The sequence below is a fragment of the Macaca nemestrina genome, chromosome 9 (assembly GCF_043159975.1).
Source record: "Macaca nemestrina isolate mMacNem1 chromosome 9, mMacNem.hap1, whole genome shotgun sequence".
Taxonomy (NCBI): domain Eukaryota; kingdom Metazoa; phylum Chordata; class Mammalia; order Primates; family Cercopithecidae; genus Macaca; species Macaca nemestrina.
The window spans coordinates 77,252,233-77,271,410 of record NC_092133.1 but is presented as its reverse complement, the minus strand read 5'-3'; the positions used below and the strand labels follow the sequence as shown (position 1 = coordinate 77,271,410).

The 19,178-nt window shown below is 36.7% G+C and overlaps 1 long non-coding RNA gene across 2 annotated transcripts in view; it reads left to right on the top strand.

The window, feature by feature from the left end:
• The window catches only part of LOC105465931 (uncharacterized), a 116,327-nt gene extending 113,143 nt beyond the window's left edge, over window positions 1-3,184 (top strand). Inside the window, exon 4 of one of the 2 annotated variants that reach the window (XR_011607454.1) lies at window positions 2,877-3,184. This is a non-coding gene — a long non-coding RNA (uncharacterized lncRNA). The remainder of the gene's footprint in view (window positions 1-2,876) is intronic. The other variant, XR_977862.2, reaches the window with a different exon arrangement.
• The last annotated feature ends 15,994 nt before the right edge of the window (window positions 3,185-19,178 follow it).

Here is a 19,178-nt window from a genome sequence, read left to right as displayed (position 1 = left end):
CTAATTTCATATGCAAAAATTTGCGAGTTATCATGGAGTTTATAATTTTCTTCAAATTTTACATATGTGTGTTTGTGTATGTCTAAATTTATTTAAACCACAGAGGAAAAGTTACTCAATATAACAATTCTCTCTGTGGTCTAGATATTCTTCATCTTTCTGAGCAAAAGTTATCTTAGGATTCTGCAGGATTCAGAGTGAACCACCATGTTTCTTACCTGAAATAATACTTGAGAATGTTCTCTAACCAAATGACTATTGAGTCTAAGCAGAGATACCAAGATCAGAGCTAATAAAGGGCAGAGAAAACAATGATGAACAGTGAATTTTTGTGAAGGAGTCTTCTTTCCTTTGGTGTTAGGTTCTCATATGGAAAGAATTCTATTACGGTAAAATTCTTGGCCACTGTCCAGCCATTTATTCACTCTTCCCCACAGGAGAGGTTTGTGCTAAACCTTGTTGTATGGGGAACATGTTGGTCTTTGTTTCTTGATTAATCCATTAACTGGCATTAAGCACTGAACATTCATTTTCTTTTAATTCCCTCTCCACTTTGGCCAAGTACAGCAGCAATTCTGGATAAATCTTTTTGTTTGCAGACTTCAACATTTTTTTAGGGGGTAAAATGTCCAAAGATATACATTGGGGATAGGATGTCCAAAGGCCTAAAGTGCGTAAATACAAATTTATAAGTACTTATTAATATATATGTATGTAAATGTATATATCTGTAATTTCAACTATCACTTTAGAGCCTGTGCATTGCATTTACGTGTAGTTGGTGGTTTCCAAATGACTTCAATTTTGATAATTCTTTTCCTTAGCTGGTCTGCAGTCAGGTAACATTGACTAACTTTTGTCATTGTTTTGGCAATAATTTGAGATTCTGTTGCTGAGATTTTATTGGCATTTTTGTAAATTTTGTGTGTTAAAAGTGTACACACATACACATGCACACACGAGGCAAAGTTACTACTTTGTAATTCGTACCTTTTGCAATTTTATCTTTCTTTTTTCCTTTATGAAATGTATTTACTTCATCTTGATTTCTGCAAAGTTTTGTTATATGGATTTCAAATTTAGGTTGTTGGGTTAATACAAGCTCCTCTTCTTGAGAAAGAGAAGCCTTTTACTGATTAAAATTGTCCCCTCTTTCACTTTTAACGTTTTTCAGATTCAAATCTATTTGGTCTTTTATTGATGTGTATACACCAGCTTCCTTTGTCCTGTTTTAAAAAAAAATAGCATTTTTCCTGCAGTTAACTGCTTTGTATCTTTGTTTTCCAAGTTTCTACATAGTTTTTGATTGTTGAGAGAAAATATTATTTTTAAATGTTTGTTTAATATGATCTGACATATGTACTTCACTAAGTGGTTTTAGCTTCCTTCTATTTGTTATGAGTCTTGATATTTTTGGAATTATTTTTCATTCTCATTTTGTGTTTCTAATTGCTGTGCATGCCCTAAGTCTTTTTTCCCTATAGTGTCTCTATGGATTCACTAGGTTTGGTTTTATTATTACTATCATTATTATCATAGCATTTTAAGTTATGCATTTCGCTGCTTTTTAAAATAGCAGCCAGTACATTTAAAAGCAAAGTTTCAAGTATATTTTTCTATCGTAGTGTAAAAAAATCAGAATTTCCAAACTCCTGAAAAATATAAAAATAATACTCTCTTTATTTCTATTTATATGAGTCCCAATTCCCACTGCCATGATTTGCTGCCTAAAATTTTATTTTGATCACTTAAAACATAAAAAGCATTAAAAGGTATGATTGTATATTGATACTTCTGAGAACAGATAGTGGTTTCTTTTGACTAACTCAGGGTCAGCTATGTTATCCAAGGTTTATTGGATACTTCATCTCAAGTATCCAAGATCAATTACATTCTTGTATCATGTCAATTACTAGAGAGGCAATATTAAATTTTCTCTCTCTTTGCAAATTTTCAGACTTAAAATAAGATTTTATTTATATTGTCACTGGAGCAACAGCTGGACATAATTCACAAGTCATACAGAATCATACAAACTAATGATAGGAAAAATGTTTATGTTCACACATACAAAAATTTAAATTGGATGACCATGATGAATTTTTGCAAACTATTTTTTATGGAATTAGATAGAATGAAGGAGTTAGACATAAAAATTGTGAAAGAAAATAAAGCTGCTGTGGAAATGTGGCTTTTAAAATGACAAGGTATGAGTCCTGTTTAAAAAACACAGTGTAGCTCAGATTTACATGTACACACAGCTGAGAACTATTTTACTTTCCAAAACAAACCATTCATATGGACTTTATTATTGCAAACACCATTTCAAGGTAATAAAATAATTGCTAGATGGGCTGGGCGTGGTGGCTTATGCCTGTAATCCCAGCACTTTGGGAGGCCGAGGCGGGTGGATCACGAGGTCAGGAGATCGAGACGATCCTGGCTAACACGGTGAAACCCCGTTTCTACTAAAAATACAAAAAAATTAGCCGGGCGTGGTGGCGGGCGCCTGTAGTCCCAGCCACTCAGGAGGCTGAGGTGGGAGAATGGCGTGAACTCGGGAGGCGGAGCTTACAGTGAGCCGAGATAGTGCCACTGCACTCCAGCCTGGGCGACTGAGCGAGACTCCGTCTCAAAAAAAAAAAAAAAAAAAAAAAAAAAAAAAAAAAAAAAAATTACTGGATGAGTAAAAATGATCAAATACTGCAATAAAATGAGTCCATATTGTTGTTACATAAATTGGCTTGAACTGGCTTGATAAATATAAATACAGTACATACTGGTCTATGTCAGAGGCTGCAGTTTTTGAAGAGACAGACGGGCAAACTGGCTATTCTACTTAATTTGATATTCTCTTGTGTTTCTTGTCTTTGCAGCTGAAAGGCAGCTGAGTAATTACATCAAAAGGAGAAGGGAGGAGAAAGAGTGAAACCCGAAGTGTGTTTCCCATCGTCACTCAAACTCCATGAAGTAACTGTAATCATCCTTATTTTACAAATGAAGACATTGAGGTCTAAACCAAGATCAATAGGATGATAATATATTTAATTACCTACCGAAATCTTCACCTACAAGCCCTACCATACACTGTAAACCCAACCCATTCTGAAGAAATGTTTTTATTTCTGAAACCTAGGTCTGAACTTTGCTAGCAACTTAGGGATCGATGTTGACTTTGCCTCTTTCTTCCATTCCACACTCAACAATCACCATATCCTATTGATTTTATTAACAGAACGCTGCTCACAAATGCCATTTTTTCCTTATTACCACACTTTATTCACTTTTAGCCCATCACTATTTCATGTTAGAGTTATTGTAATCGTGGAAATATTTTTTTCTGCCCTATCTTTAGTCATGCTCCTCTGAAGTCCAGCCTATAATACTTTTAGGAAAGTTTCTCTTAAAAGAAAATCTGAAAACCCATTATATTATAAAATATCTATTATGTCAAAGAAAATAATGTAAACTATACAATTTTATTAAGTGCCATAAAAGAAGGCTTGAAAAATGCAGATACATCCAATATTCTTATTATTTTATTTTATTTTTATTTATTTTAATTTTATTTATTTTGAGATGGAGTTTCCCTCTGTCGCCCAGGCTAGAGAGTAGTGGTATGATCTGGGCTCACCGCAACCTCTGCCTCCTGGCTTCATGCCATTCTTCTGCATCAGTCTCCCGAGTAACTGGGACTACAGGCACCTGCCACCATGCCTGGCTAATTTGTTTTTATTTTTTAGTAGAGATGGGGTTTTACCATGTTAGCCAGGATGGTCTCGATCTCCTGACCTCGTGATCTGCCCGCCTCAGCCTTCCAAAGTGCTGGGATTACAAGCGTGAGCCACCGCACCAGGCCAATATTCTTGAATAGAAAAAAGAAATACTCTGAAAATATCGGTTTGCCATTAATGGTTCAAACAAATTATTTAATAAATTAAGAATTATCTCTTGAATGTCAAATCTTCTCCAAACAATTGTAGACTTGAGTTCAGTGAAATTTTGAAGAAATACAAAAGGGATATCTCACTCTGTCAGATATGACAACATGTCATAAAATTATCATAATTAGGCCAGGTGCAATGGCTCATGCCTGTAAATCCAGCACTTTGGGAGGCCTAGAGAAGAGGATCACCTGAGCCCAGGAGTTCGAGACCAGCCTGGGCAACATAGGGAGACATTGTCTCTACAAAATTAAAAATTAGCCAGGCATAGTGGCGCCTGTGGTCCCAGCTACTTGGGGGAGCTGAAGTGGGAGAAACACTTGAGCCCAGAAGGTTGAGGTTGTAGTGAGCTGTGACTGTGCCACTGCACTCCATCCTGGATAATAGAGCAAGACCTCATCTCAAAAAAAAAAAAAAAAAAAGACCCTCCAAAAGAATGTAATATCCATATTTTATTAAATATGTAGAAACAATAAAAAGAACAAAGGCAAAACAAAATCTATAAATACCTAGTTTATAGATTCTGAGCTATTGTACATCACTGATCTTGGAGGAAAAAAGATGAAGATGCAATAAGTACACCTTCCAATTATTGCAAATATGGGAATTGCCTTATGTACATAGCAGGTTACTGTGGGATATCATTTGTGATGGCATGAATATTAAACAGTTGCATCAGAGAAAAAAATTGAGAACTACTGATAATGTGTAGGAAAAATAGTATTTCAAATGAATGTGAAAAATCAAACAATTTAATAAATGATGCTGAGATATTTAATTATAAATAATATCTATAATAAGGTAAATTTATAAATTAAAATTTCATTCCAGAGGGGTCCTGTGACATATGCAGGAGGAAGGAATGCTACAAAGAGAGGCCAAGAAGAATCCAGACAGGCCTTGCTGGGTTTTCTGTATATTACCATTATATTATACCCTTTGGTCCAATGACATTTCTGCATGACTATCCATTCTTAATAGAACCTAAGCTGAAAAATAGACAGTTTTCTTGGGTTTTTGGGTCTTCATTTCTGAAGGCTCCCATGTCATGTAAAATGTTAGTTTAAAAAGTTTGTTATGCTTTTCTGTTGTTAACATGTCTTTGGTTATAGTGAGTGTCTGCGGCGACCCTTATGATGGATGAGGAAAGGTATCATATCTTTTCTTCCCTTACGCTTTCTATATATAACTCTCAAAACTTTTTCTATACCTTTGCATACTTCATGGCATATGGAAAAGATTTTGAAACCAGCTTTTACCACATATACACTCTTAATTTTATTATGTCTTTACGTATTTCTTTACATGAGTTTTACAGAGTGGGAAATTTTCATTTTATATATATGTTTTTTTCTGTGTATTCAAACTTTTCCTATTTAAAAATAGCAATGTTGGAACTTATGGTAGGAGCATAGCTGGATGAGTCAGCATTTCTCATTCTCTGCCTAGAAATCATCCAAAAGCAGAATGTAGAATGAAAACCCTGGAAAACCATTTATGGTGAAACTAGGAGACAGATAAAAACGACAGATTTTGCAATACACATAAAGCCTGCCAAAAGTAACTAGATTGGGGGATCCTCTTGAGAGCAAGTGAGGACAAGAAGTACAGAGAGTGGAAAAGTATCATCAAAGTGAAGGCACATCTGAGCACCGGTATTGCATTCTTCTGATGTGGTGGGCTATTTCAGTGTTGGCACTGTAGTAAGCAAGTTTGGTGCCAGTGGTCCTCCTGTGCCTCATTTAGTCAAGGGAAGAGGAAGTGTACTTGGTGCTTGGATTGTACTTAGTGCTTCCAGATTTTTGGAAGATCAACCTGGCCATGAGGCTTTCCTGCCCAACCACCATTTATAGAAATGGCAAGCTCAGGAAATTCAATTTCAATTTCTTCACTGGCCAGTGATAAAATAGAAACTGCCACAGCGTCAATACAAACACAATATGTGAAAAAAATGAGCAAAATATTTTTAAAGCTTTATAACAATAGACTTTTTATTTTAAAAGTATGCCATACAGAAGATATAATTAGATCTAAATATTTTCTCAAGAATATACAAATTTCAGAAGACAATTGCCTTTAGGAAGGAAAGTTGGAAGAGCTAAAATTCAGGACAGAAATAATGGGTCATCTGGAGAAGATAAAAGATAAACTGTCAAAACTTAGGAAAGCAGTAGAAATAAAACCATTCCAGAAAGAAGGGGAAAAAAATCACAATGAATGCAAGGGAAAACACAAACTGTGGAAAATACAACATGAAACCTATAAAAATGTATGCAAAATGATATGAAAAAAGAGTTTAAAACTGCTGGGGAGACGGGGATAGATATAAAAGACAGGCACAGGGGAACTGGCACACAGAAGATACTTTGTCCCTAAGAAGAAAGCCAAAACAGTAGAGGAAAACCAATATTTTTAAATATATTAAAAGAAGCCTTAGATCTATGTGCTCAAAGAGCATACCATATGGTAGGAAAACTGATGCAGAATAATTTTCCCCGGATGTATTATAGTAAATATGTAAACTTTCAGAAATAAAGTAATAATAATTTAGGCAACTAGGAGAAAAGATCATGCTGACCTCAAATTTCATTTTTCATTAAATTCTAAGAGACGGTGGTATAACACCTTCAAGATTCGCAAAGAAATAAAGTTGGTCCAAGTATTTTATAGACAGCCAAATTGTTTTCCAAGTATAAATGCTATATATATTTTTGAACACATAAGAACTCAGTGAGTATCATTACTGTGAGTCCAATTTGAAGCAACTATAAGAACAAAAACTTAAACCAACAAAGAAGTGCCTGGGGAAAGTAAGACAAAGGACTGCAACTAGGAAAATCACTGTCATCTAACCAGCATCATACACAGATGGAATATTTCACCACTGTCATGGATATCATAGGCATTTTCTCTATAAATATTGAGGCACAGTAATTTTATCCATATTATAAATATTCATATATTTCCACAATGCTGTGAAAATTTAACTAATAATTTTTTAAGTATTGAAATCTGTTGATAAAAGTAGTAAATCTAGAAGAGAAAATAATAATGCATTCTGTGTTTTGAACAACCTGTTTGAATGAAATATTAATGTCTGTAGTCAATTTTAGAGAAAATTTATGAAACATTCAGACTGATAAATGTGATAAAATTCGTGGGTTTGAAAGCCTTAGAAGCAACTTCTTTATGACCTGAATCAATATTCTATATTTGCTGGATCCTCAAGAAAAGTAATTCATCAAGGCCAAATAACAGAAGGAAGAGACTAGCATTTACTCATTTTTGTTTTAATGTTACACAGGCAGAAAGATGGGCCTCCCCCACCACACACTAGCTAAGAACACTCCCAAAGAAGAACGCTTCTGAAATATTTATTAAGGTTCCCACGCTACCCCCGCCCACCAAAAGAAGTTGTCAGATTTTAGGAAGAAAGGACAAATGTAGGGTTTTTTTAGGGTTTTATTATGAGAATAAACTTACTGAGCCCCCAGAGAAGAGCTAGAAATGGAGTTGTGTGCTTCAGAGGTGAGAGCCTGGGGAGCCAGAAAGAGAGTACAGATCTGGAATAGCAGCAAGTCTTTCTTGTTGCCATGTCAATATTTGCTAGAAGAAGAAATATAGCACAGTCCAATTTTGAAACACCGAATGATAGGGTTCGTTGCTATTTCTAGTTACTCTTTGCCCCTGGCCCCCAACCAACTGCATTCCAGCAAATAAACTATGTGGTAGCTATTGCTTTAGGAAAGTAAATTAACAGTAACAAAGAAATATATTGTGATTTTCAAAAGCTTAGGCTCTGAGAGGATTCATGAAAAAAAAAAAACTCTATAAATCAAAGATAAGATTATTAAATATTTAGATAAAATATCCCCAGAATGGTGTGAGGAGGAGGAAACATTGAAAAGAAACAAAGATTGAGTAGACTCTATAAGTCTTCCTTCCTTTGGGCATTTCCAGAAATTTCAGGTTAATGTTATGCTCCATTTCCCAAAGGTTCTGGGAGAAAGTAAGGACCCAGCTGGGGCTAGTCACACAGCAGTTGAGACAAACTGCAAAGTTTCCCACTCCATATTTTGGTACAGGAGAAGCAGAGCTCTCTCTGTGTACCTTGACAGCACATAGGGCCACAGAAAGATCACCACTTTTCCTGAGGCCACTGTAGTATCAGATCAAAAGAATGCTACAGAGTTCTTTGAGCAGTGCAGTAGAGTAAACAGAGAATTCAAAACTAAATGAACTGACAATCAAGATTAAAAGTGACTGAGCCATACCCCAAGTGAATAGACTGCAAGTCTAAGACCTGTTCAGGTAAAATCCAGCTCGGATTTAGGAAGAAAGTGACCAGAAGAAAAGGCTTCTTTCCTGGTGTCATAGCCTCTGTAAGTTTCCACAATTTAAATGCAGTATTAAGCAAAGGAGGAGGGTGCTCCGAACTTACCAATTCCAGATTCCTTCCACTGTTCAAACATTGTTCCATTATGTGATGAATGTCAAACTGCCATTTCTATAGGTTAATGATCAAATATGGGCAATAACTCAGGGGTTCACCTAACAGACTGTTTTAGAAAAATAAAGATACATTTTTTAGACACAATATTGTCATCTTTTTATTCCACGATAATTATAGACTCATTCTTGCAAAAAGAGTACATAGTCTCATGAGTCCTTTACCCAGCTTCTCTTAATAATGACAACCTTATATAGCTGCAGTACAATATCAAAACCAGGAATTAAAATGAACGTTTTATTTTAGGATTGTTTCAGATATCAAAAAAAGTTGCAGACTGTATAGAGCTTCCACACCCAGTTTCCCCTATTGTTAACACCTTATGTTAGTATGTGATGTGGTTTGGCTGTGTTCCCGCCTAAATCTCATCTTGAATTGTAGTTCTCATAATCCCCATGTGTCATGAGAGGGACCCAGCAGGAGATAATTTAATCATGGGAGTGCTTACCGTCATGCTGTTCTTGTGATAGTGAGTTCTCATGAGATCTGATGGTTTTATAAGGGACTTTCCCGTCTTTTGCTCGGCACTTCTCCTTGCTGCCGCCATGTAAAGAGGGACATGTTTGGTTTCCTTTCCACCATGATTGTAAGTTTCCTGAAGCCTCCCCAGCCATGCTGAACTGGAAGTCAATTAAACATCTTTTCCTTATAAATTACCCAGTCACAGGTATGTCTTTATTAGCAGCATGAGAATGGACTAATACGATATGGTATATTCAACACAACTAATTCACCAATATGAATACATTATTGTTACTAATGACCATGCTTTATTTAAATTTTCTTCGTTTTTACCACATATCCTTCCCACCCCCCCAGGATTTTATTTAGCATACCATGGTATATTTAGCCATCACATCTCCATAGGCCCCTCAAGGATATCACAGTTTCTGTCTTTCCTTTTTTCTGATTACCTTGGACATTGAGGCATACTGGTCAGATGTTTTGTAGAAAGTCCCTCAATTTGGATTTGTATTATGGTTTTATCACAATGATACTGAGATGATGAATTTTTTAAAGAAAGGTCACAGAAGTAAAGCTCCATTCTGGCATTAGATTTTAGTGGTGAGGAAGAGTACAGTGATATTCTCACTACATACTATGGACATGCCTTATCAGTATTGATATTACCTGATCACCTGAGTCCATTATATTCCAGATTTCTCCACCACAAAAAAACTCTTTTTTGCCCTTGTTCATAGTGTATTTTTGAAGGGATGTCACTATAGGCAGCCCACAGTCAAAGTCAGTTATTTACCATTTTTGAGAGGGCTGAGTGTCTACATAAATGATTTGGAATTCCTTTGCACAGGAGATGGAAAATTTGGCCAGTTCATCCTATTTACGTACTTCTTATTCATTCATTTAATCAACCGCTTATTTATATTAATATTTACTTAGAGATATTTATTTTAGACTTTGAGTCTATAATCCAATACTACTATATTTATTTTGTTGCTCAAATTGTTTCAGTTTTGACCACTGGAAGCTCTTATAGATGATTCCTACATCCTTTGATGGAGCCCTATCATTGTGGAGTTTTAAAGCACTTCCTTACTTTCTGAACCAAAGGATGCTCTAGGCTTATCGAGTATATTTTTTGCCCCAGACCTAGAATCAATCACTTCTCCAAAAAATCCCAGTTCCTTTTATTGGAGAAGTATTAGAAGCCAAAATCTATGTGTTGACTGTGCTATTTGCTACCAAGGCGTCATTGATTCTAAGTCCTTGCAGCTAACAGAGGAAGGAAATGGGTATTTGTTCTGATTGCCTCCTATTCACCTCATTGTTGAGAGACAGATCCCCTTTCCACCATAAATAATATGAGATACAGAGTATACAACACTCAGCACTGGACAAAAAAGATTGACAGGAATATATAAGTCACATATATTCACAGTCTGGGGTAGGAGGACACCACACACCCTTCAGGGCCACACAGTGGTTGTACTCAGGAGCAGAGTGAACAAGGAGGGACCGTGGGAGGCAGTATTCATAGGAACAAGTTTGGGTGTTCTCTGGTTCCTGCAGGAGGTTGTAATTGCTTTGTTTGAATAATTCCACAGTCTGGCATGAAGATAGAGCCTAAGTTGACGAACAGATAGAGTACAGCTGGTATAACTTACAGAGAAACTAGCCAGGTGGAGAACTTTTCTCACTGGGTAGGGTCATATATATTGTAAGAAGAGGGGAATTGATAATTAGGCCTCTGAGAGGGCTGTGAGGCTCTTAAGAGGTTAAGGCAGCACTTGAAACTCTAGGTCTTACAATGCAATGTTTCTATACTAACCTGGGTATACACAGATCCGTAATTATTTCTACATGTATCCGAAGTTGCGTCTCTTACAAAAAGGGAATACACATTATTGAAAATAAATCTATCTTAAAATACATTGAAATTGAAATGTCTTAAACTCATAAACATGGAATTGTAGGGTCAACTGTAAGCATATTATAAATTATTTGATAGTCCCAAATAGCTCTACAGATTATGTATACACATTTACTTTACTGCTAGGATATCTAAAATTACTCATTTCACTGTGATCTTAGAAACATTTTCCATTGAATTTAAAAATTATATTTTTATATTTTATAACTTAGATTTGCATTTATAAAAATTTCATTTTCACTCTTGTGTCATAGTGAATTATTTCTGCATAATTTCTAATAGAATAAAATTCAGATGTTTTCTATCATTTCTTCATTTTTTATTGCAGTCAGAACATTTAACATGAGATTTGCTCACTTAACAATTTTAAAGTGTATAATAGAGTATTATTAAGTATAGGCACAATGCAATGTTGTACAGCTGTTCTCTAGAAGTTAATCATGTTGTGTAACTGAAATTTCATGCCCATTGAGTAGCAACTCCTTATTTTCCCTTCCTCCAACCCCTTGCAACCACCATTCTGCTCTCTGCTTCTAGGTGTTTGACTCTTTCACATACCTCATGTAAGTGGAGTAATACAGCGTTTGTCCTTGGAGATCGGCTTATTTCATTTAGCCTAATTGCCACAAGATTTATCCATGTTGTTACACATGACGGGATTTCCATCTTTTTTTACAGTGGAACATTTCACTTTATATATGTTTTCTTTTTCCACTCATCTCTTCATCAACATTTGGGTTGTTTCCATATCTTGGTTTCCATATCTTCTGCCTATCTAGTCTGCTGTTGAACCACTCTAGTGGATTTTTAGTTCAGTTACTATATTATTCAGCTCCATGATTTGTTTGTTACTTTGTTGCATTTTTTGTCTGTTTGTTGAAATGCTCTTTGTTCATGTATTGTTCTCCTGAACTTGTTGAGCATTTTTATGATGGTTGCTTTGGATTCTTTTTCAGGTGAGTTATATATTTTCATTTCTGAAGATTTATCTTGTTTGTTTATAACATATTCTGTTTCTTCATTTCCTTTTTTTTCCTTTTTTTTACTTGTATTGGTGTCTACCAATACAAAGACCAATAACAAATCAGGCTAAGGAACTTCCTCTCTTAGTCTTTGGGGACTGTTGTCATGCAGGTGGAGACCCTCACCAATCAGCCTAGCTACGGACTCTAGGGGGCCTCTCAAACTTTCATGCTAGTTCAGACCACCATGTTTCTTTTCGGTAGCCCCTAGGCATCTAGAATATGCTAGTCCTATTGGTGCTCTGACATAAGCAAGATAGAAAACAGCTGGTGAGCTGAAATGTGGAACTGTAGCATGTGCTAGCCTCCTATTTCAAACTATAGTCTTTGTAGCCCCTGGGCATCTGTAGTATGCCAGGTCCTTCCAGCACTCCAAGATAGGCAAAGAAGAAGGATGTGCCTCAAGAAGGCCCCAGAAAATTCAGAGCACTGTATGCAAGGTCCTGTCCTTCTGTTTCTTCCCAGAGAAAAACTGAAGCTAAGAGTTTCTTCTTAATCATTGGTGCTGGGTCAATAGCAGGGCTTTTGGTGAGAGGGTGTCTTAAACTCTTACATCAGTTTCAATGTGAATGGGTTCACAGTCATGCTGGATTTATGAACCTTTCAACTAGTTTCTGGATTTGCCACAAAGGGAATTGTCTATATTTTGTTGTTGAATCAGTGTGTTTATAAGTGGGGAGTGATAGGGATCAGGGCTTCCTATTGCAACATCTTGCTGATTTTACCTTTTTCTATCCCCATTCCTTTAGAATGCAAAAAATAAAGATTAGTTTATATAGCTACTAAGGGATGAACTTGAAAACAATTTAAATCTGCTTTTAAATTTGTCAGACCCTAGAAGCACAAAGTTAATCTAAAATAATACTTATTGCCTATTTAACTTCTAAGTAGAAGGTGGATAAATAAATGTAGGTTTGTCTAAATCTAATTTTTTTTAGTAAATTGTATTGCTACTTTTGTTCTGTTTGTAAGGATTTAAACAACAAATATTATTGTCCTTTTCGTAATAATAGTATATTTCTTTATATGCCTTTTTGTTATTGTTTATAATCATAAAAAATGTATGAATTTATTATTATTAAGCATATCAATAAATCCTTTATCATTTATTTTTTCCTACCTTGAATTTCCTATCTTGATAAGCCATATTAACTTCTATTTTTGTATCATTTTAATACAAATTATATCTTTGTATTTAATAATATGTATAGCTATTGGCTGAGTGATGTTTGACAGGATACACTGTTACTTTTTAAATATGTAGTTAATGAAAATATCTAAGCATTATTTGTTAATTTGCTTCCCACTAATTTGTAAGTCGAATATATTTGTCTTGTAAGTAAAATTATTTTATATAAGGATGGCTTTTCTCTACCTTTTTATTTTGTTCCCATAGTCCCTCTGCTTATATAATCTGGTAAGGACCCCCACAATATACAAATCATATTAACCCTGAAATGCTATATCTGAAAATGTAAATATTATTTTATTATTCAGTTTTCCTAAGGAAAAAAAAACGTTTGATCTCACCTAAATATACCTCAAAATGAATTTGTCAATCAAATAACCAAAATCTATAAAAACTCAGTTGGGATTTTATTGGATTGACATTAAATGTTTACATTGATGGTGGAGTGGGATTTATGTCATTATAATCCTCACCATCTGGAAGCATAAGATTGTTCTTTTTTCTTTTTCTTTTTTTTAAGATAAATTTCTTCCATGTCTATTAATCTTTCCTTATGTCCCTTATTTGTTTGTGCTCTTGTTTAGGAATCTTTTTAAAGCTTTTGATTAGAAAATATAGTCCATATTCCCAAAAGTATATTCTCTGAGATATTAACGATGACTGATTAACAAAAAAATGTTTTATGGTGTTACATTTGGAAAAATGCAGATTTTACTTTAAGAGGCTTTTTCTCTATTTGCTTTTCAGATTCTTGTTAGTATATTCTGAAGGGGGTTGGTTTTTTTATAATTTATTTGAACAAAAACCCTTTTCAAGGGTCATATCTAGGGTCTTTTGTTAAGGAAAGTCCACTGGAACTTTGAGGTTTATTACATCTGAGATGACATTTATGCATATAACATATCTTTTGGAATTTCTTTTGATAAAAATTTACTGGTGCCAAATTTTGTTTTGTTTCCCCTAAACTATATATTTCACTTTATTCTTTAAAGATATATTTGTTTGGTATATAAATATGTTATGTGGTGGGTAAATTATTTTCTGTCAGTACATTATAGAAATTTTGCACTAGGCTTTCATTGTGATGAATAACATCAGTTCAATTTTTTCATTTGTGTATATAATCTGTACATTCTTTTCTAGTTCCTTTGAAGGTTTTCTCTTTGTTTCTATATTAAGCATTTTTAATCATCATATATTTGGGTGAATATATTTTTAGTCTGATTGGGATTTATTGAGTTTTCTGAATCAAAATTGATGTCTTTCATTGGTCATAAAAAATTATTTGCCAATTTTGTGTATTGAACCACCCCTATTTTTTTCTCTTCATTCTAAAACTACAAATTGGATATACTTTGAACTTAGCACTCTATCCTCTATTATATCAGCTGCTTTTCCTTGCTTTCCATACATTCATTTCTTTGTATTTTGTTCTAGATAAATTTTTAATTTCTATCTTTTAGTTCATAAATCCTCTCTTCAACTATGTATAGTGTATTAGTCAGGGTTTTATAGAGGGACAAGACTAATAGGATAGATGCATATATGAAAGGGAGCTTATTAAGGAGTATTGACTCACACGATCACAAGGTGAAGTCCCACAATAAGCCATCTGCAAGCTGAGGAGCCAGGAAGCAGTCCAAGTCCCAAAACCTCAAAAGTAGGGAAGCCGATAGTGCAGTCTTCAGTCTGTGGCTGAATACCCGAGAGCCACCTGCAAACCACTGGTGTAGGTCCAAGAGTCCAAAAGCCAAAGAACTTGGAGTCCAATGTTCGAGGGCAGGAAGCATCCAGCATGGGAGAAAGATGAAGGCTAGAAGACTTAGCCAGTCTAGTCCTTCCATGTTCCTCTGCCTACTATCCTAGCCATGCTGGCAGCTGATTAGATGATGCCCACCAAGATTGAGGGTGGGTCTGCCTCTCGTAGTCTACTGACTCAAATGTTAATCTCCTTTGGCAACACCCTCACAGACACACCCAGTAACAATACTTTGCATCCTTCAATTCAATGAAGTTGACACTCAATATTAACCATCACAAGTCCACCCCAATCAACTTGAACCCATAAATATTAACCATCATAAGTCCACCCCTAGTCAACTTGAATCCATACACATCTCCTGAAATCATATGTAATCGTCAAATAAATACAGTAATAAGGTTATAATTATACATAACATAATACAGCTATCCTTCATACAACCAGAAATGCACCAATCCCCAACCCAAATGTTATTACATAAAGTTAACACTTAAATGCCAATATGAACTCCATAAATCTTATGTCACATAATAAAGGAAAAAGAAAGAAAATAAAATGAAGTTGTTTTTTAGTATAAGTGTGTATATGCACAAATGTTCTTAACAAAATGAGAAGGAAAGACTCATGATAATTACAGTACTCATTTTTGCAGCTGGTCACGTCGTCATAGCTGGTATCGATGACTACTTTCTTCTACTACCCATTCTGTATTCCTTTTGCCTTCAACAAGCACCTCAGCAAGTTGTGCTCTTTTTACCTGATGGAATGACCAAAACCTTCATTCCTAAAAGATCTGGGCCATTTGTAGTCCTGCTGGATTGGGCTGTTTTAGTTTCCCATTGACCTTAATCACAGGGCATAGTAATACTAAGAGATGCCCCAAGGGATCTCCTGTTTTCCGAGCATAATCTTCCTTACCTCCATTGTGGAGGAGAGGACTGATTTCATCTTGATAGTCCAAGTCAATCACCCCTTCCAACACTGTAACTCCCTTCTTACCTTGTTGACTTAGAAGCAGGAGAATCCCAAAGTGGCCAGGTGGCAATCTTAACTTCCAGTTTAATGGAATCATTGTTGTATTTCCTGGTGGCAGCATCTTTCCCTCTGGAACTAAGACCTCTAGGCCAGCAGAACATAATGTCACAGGAACAGGAAGCAAAAATTTTGCTAATGGGTCACTAGGGGTGATGATGAGTGGAGGTGACGGTGAATGGTGCTACTTCCACTTCCACTCCTCGATTCCTGGACCCATGAATTCTGGCTATGGAAGAAACAGTCCCATATATTGGATGCTGATTCAGAGCATACAGCCTTTGGAGAACTTTGCCCCAGCCCTGCAAAGTATTGTCACCTAGCTGGTGTTGTAATTGTTACTTCAAAAGGCCATCCCAGCATTCTATCAATCCAGCTGCACCAGGATGATGCGGAACGTGGTAAGACCAGTGAATTCCATGAGCATGAGTACACTGCTATACTTCTCTAGCTGTAAAGTGAGTGCCTTGGTCAGAGGGAATGCTGTATAGAATACCATGACAGTGGATAAGGCATTCCACATGTCCACAATGGTAGTCTCGGCAGAAGCATCACATGCACGATAGGCAAACCCATATCTGGAGTGTCTTCCAGTGAGAACAAACCACTGTCCTTTCCATGATGGAAGAAATCCAATATAATCAACCTGCCACCAAGTAGCTGGCTGATCACTCCAAGGAATGGTGCCATATTTAGGGCTCAGTATTGGTCTCTGCTGCTGGCAAATTGGGCATTCAGCAGTGGCCATAGCCAGGTTGGACTTGGTGAATGGAAGTCCATGTTGCTGAGTCCATGGATAACCTCCACCCCTGCCGCCATGCCCACTTTGTTCATGGGTCCATTGGGTGATGACAGGGGTGGCTGGAGAAAGAGGTTGAGTTGTGTTCACAGAAAGAGTCATCTTATCCACTTGATTATTAAAATTATCCTTTGCTGAGGTCGTCTTTTGGTGAGCACTCACATGAGATACGAATATCTTCACAGTTTGTGACCACTTAGAGAGCTCCATCCACATACCTCTTCCCTAAATTTCTTTGCCACCAATTTTTCAATCGTGCTTCTTCCAAATCCCTGACCATCCAGCCAAACCATTGGCTATTGCTCATGTATCAGTATGTAATTGTGAATCTGGCCATTTCTCCTTCCAAGCAAAATGCACAACAGGGTGCACTACTAGAAGTTTTATCTGGCAAAAAAATAAAAGCTCATCAGAATTTAGGATCTCAATGCCCCCAGTTTCATCAGGGTCCTCCCACATGTCCCCATTCCAAGTTGCAGGGTCCCATTCTTTCTTAATCAATGCCCTCACTTTAACAGTAGACACCTGGCAAGGTTGTGTATGAATCTTTAGTTGCAGCGCAGCCATTCTCATGGTAAGAGCTTGTGTCTCATTTTCTATACTTTCAACTCTTTCTCTACAGGAGATAAGACTCTCACTCAAGGAAATCTTAGAAGATTTGAGCCTCAGTATGTGCTTCTGGAGTTGGGGGATAGAATTCCTGAGTTCATCATTTTCTTTTACCACTTTGTCTAGTGAATTTAGCAGCAACCAACCAACTTCATTATATACCTTGGTTCTCCATATATGGTCAAAGATATTATGTATAGAGCCACTAAACTCCTTGCCTCTCATGAGCAGTGAATCAGAAGTATCAAATGCATTTATTTTGCAAAACTGTCTAAACAGTTCATGCCAAGGATTATCAGTGTTCTCCATATTATTAGAAGTAGAGTCCTTAGCATTTTGAGGCATAATCATGTGAAGCAGCGAATTCCAGAAACTCAACTAAAGAACTCCATCTTTAAAACTCTATTCCCCCTAGAACCACTCCAGGCACCAAAATCTGTATTAGTCAGAGTTCTCTAGAGAGAGAGGACTAATAGGATTGATGTATATATGAAAGGAAGTTCACTATGGAGTATTGACTCACATGATCACAAGGTGAAGTCCCACAATAGGCTGTCTGCAAGGTGAGGTGCAAGGAAGACAGACCAAGCCCCCAAACCTCAAAAGTAGGGAAGCCAACAGTGCAGCCTTCAGTCTGAGGGTGAAGACCCAAGAGCCCCTGGCAAACCACTGGTTTAGGTCCAAGAGTCCATAAACTGAAGAACTTGGAGTCCAATGTTCGAGGGCAGAAAGCATCAGCACAAGAGAAAGATGGAGGCCAGACGACTTAGCCAATCTAGTCCTTCCATGTTTCTCCGCCTACTTTTACCCTAGCCATGCTGGCAGCTGATTAGATAGTGCCCCCAGATTGAGGGTGGGTCTGCCTCTCCTAGTCTACTGACTCAAATGTTAGCCTCCTTTGGCAACACCCTGACTAAACACACGCGGGAACAATATTTTGCATCCTTCAATCCAATCAAGTTGACACTCAATATTAACCATCACATATAGTCTGCTTTTTTTTTTTTTGAGACAGAGTCTCGCCGTCTCACCCAGGCTGGAGTGCAGTGATGCAATGTCAGCTCACTGCAAACTCCACCTCGCAGGTTCAAGCAATTATCCTGCCTCAGCCTCCCAAGTAGCTGAGACTACAGGCGTGCATCACCACACCCAATTAATTTTTGTATTTTCAGTCGAGATGGTGTTTCATCACGTTGGTCAGGCTGGTCTCGAACTCCTGACCTTAAATGATCCAACTGCCTCGGCTTCCCAAAGTGCTAAGATTACAGGCATGAGTCACTGCCCCTGGCCTATATGTTTTTAACTACATCTAATGAGTTTTAAATATCAGTTCTACGATTTTTAAAAAAATTTATTATTTCTTCTCAAATCTTTTTTAACTAACGTATTTATCTTTGTTCATATATACATATATGTATTCTTTTTGCTTATATATACTTATAGCTCATATTTACATATGTGCAGTATTTTTTTGTTTGTTGTTTGTTTGCTTTTGAGACTGAGCCTCACTCTGTCACCCAGGCTGGAGTGCAGTGGCCAAATCTCAGCTCACTGCAACCTCCACCGCCCAGGTTCAAGCAATTCTCCTGCCTCAACCGCCTGAGTAGCTGGGACTACAGGCATGAACCACCACGCCTGGCTAATTTTTGTATTCTTAGTAGAGATGGAGTTTAACTGTGTTGGCCAGGCTAGTCTCGAACTCCTGACTTCAGGTGACCTGCCCACCTCGGCCTCCCAAAGTGCTGGGATTACAGGCATGAGCCACCATGCCTGGCCTATATGTACTAGCGTTATACTTTGACTCTGACATTTGAAGCATTTGATGTCTAATTTGATTGCCTATTGTCTGTCAAGACTTACTTATTGACACATCATTATTTGTGTGATTTATGAGTTTTGACTGTAGGCTTAAAATCTTT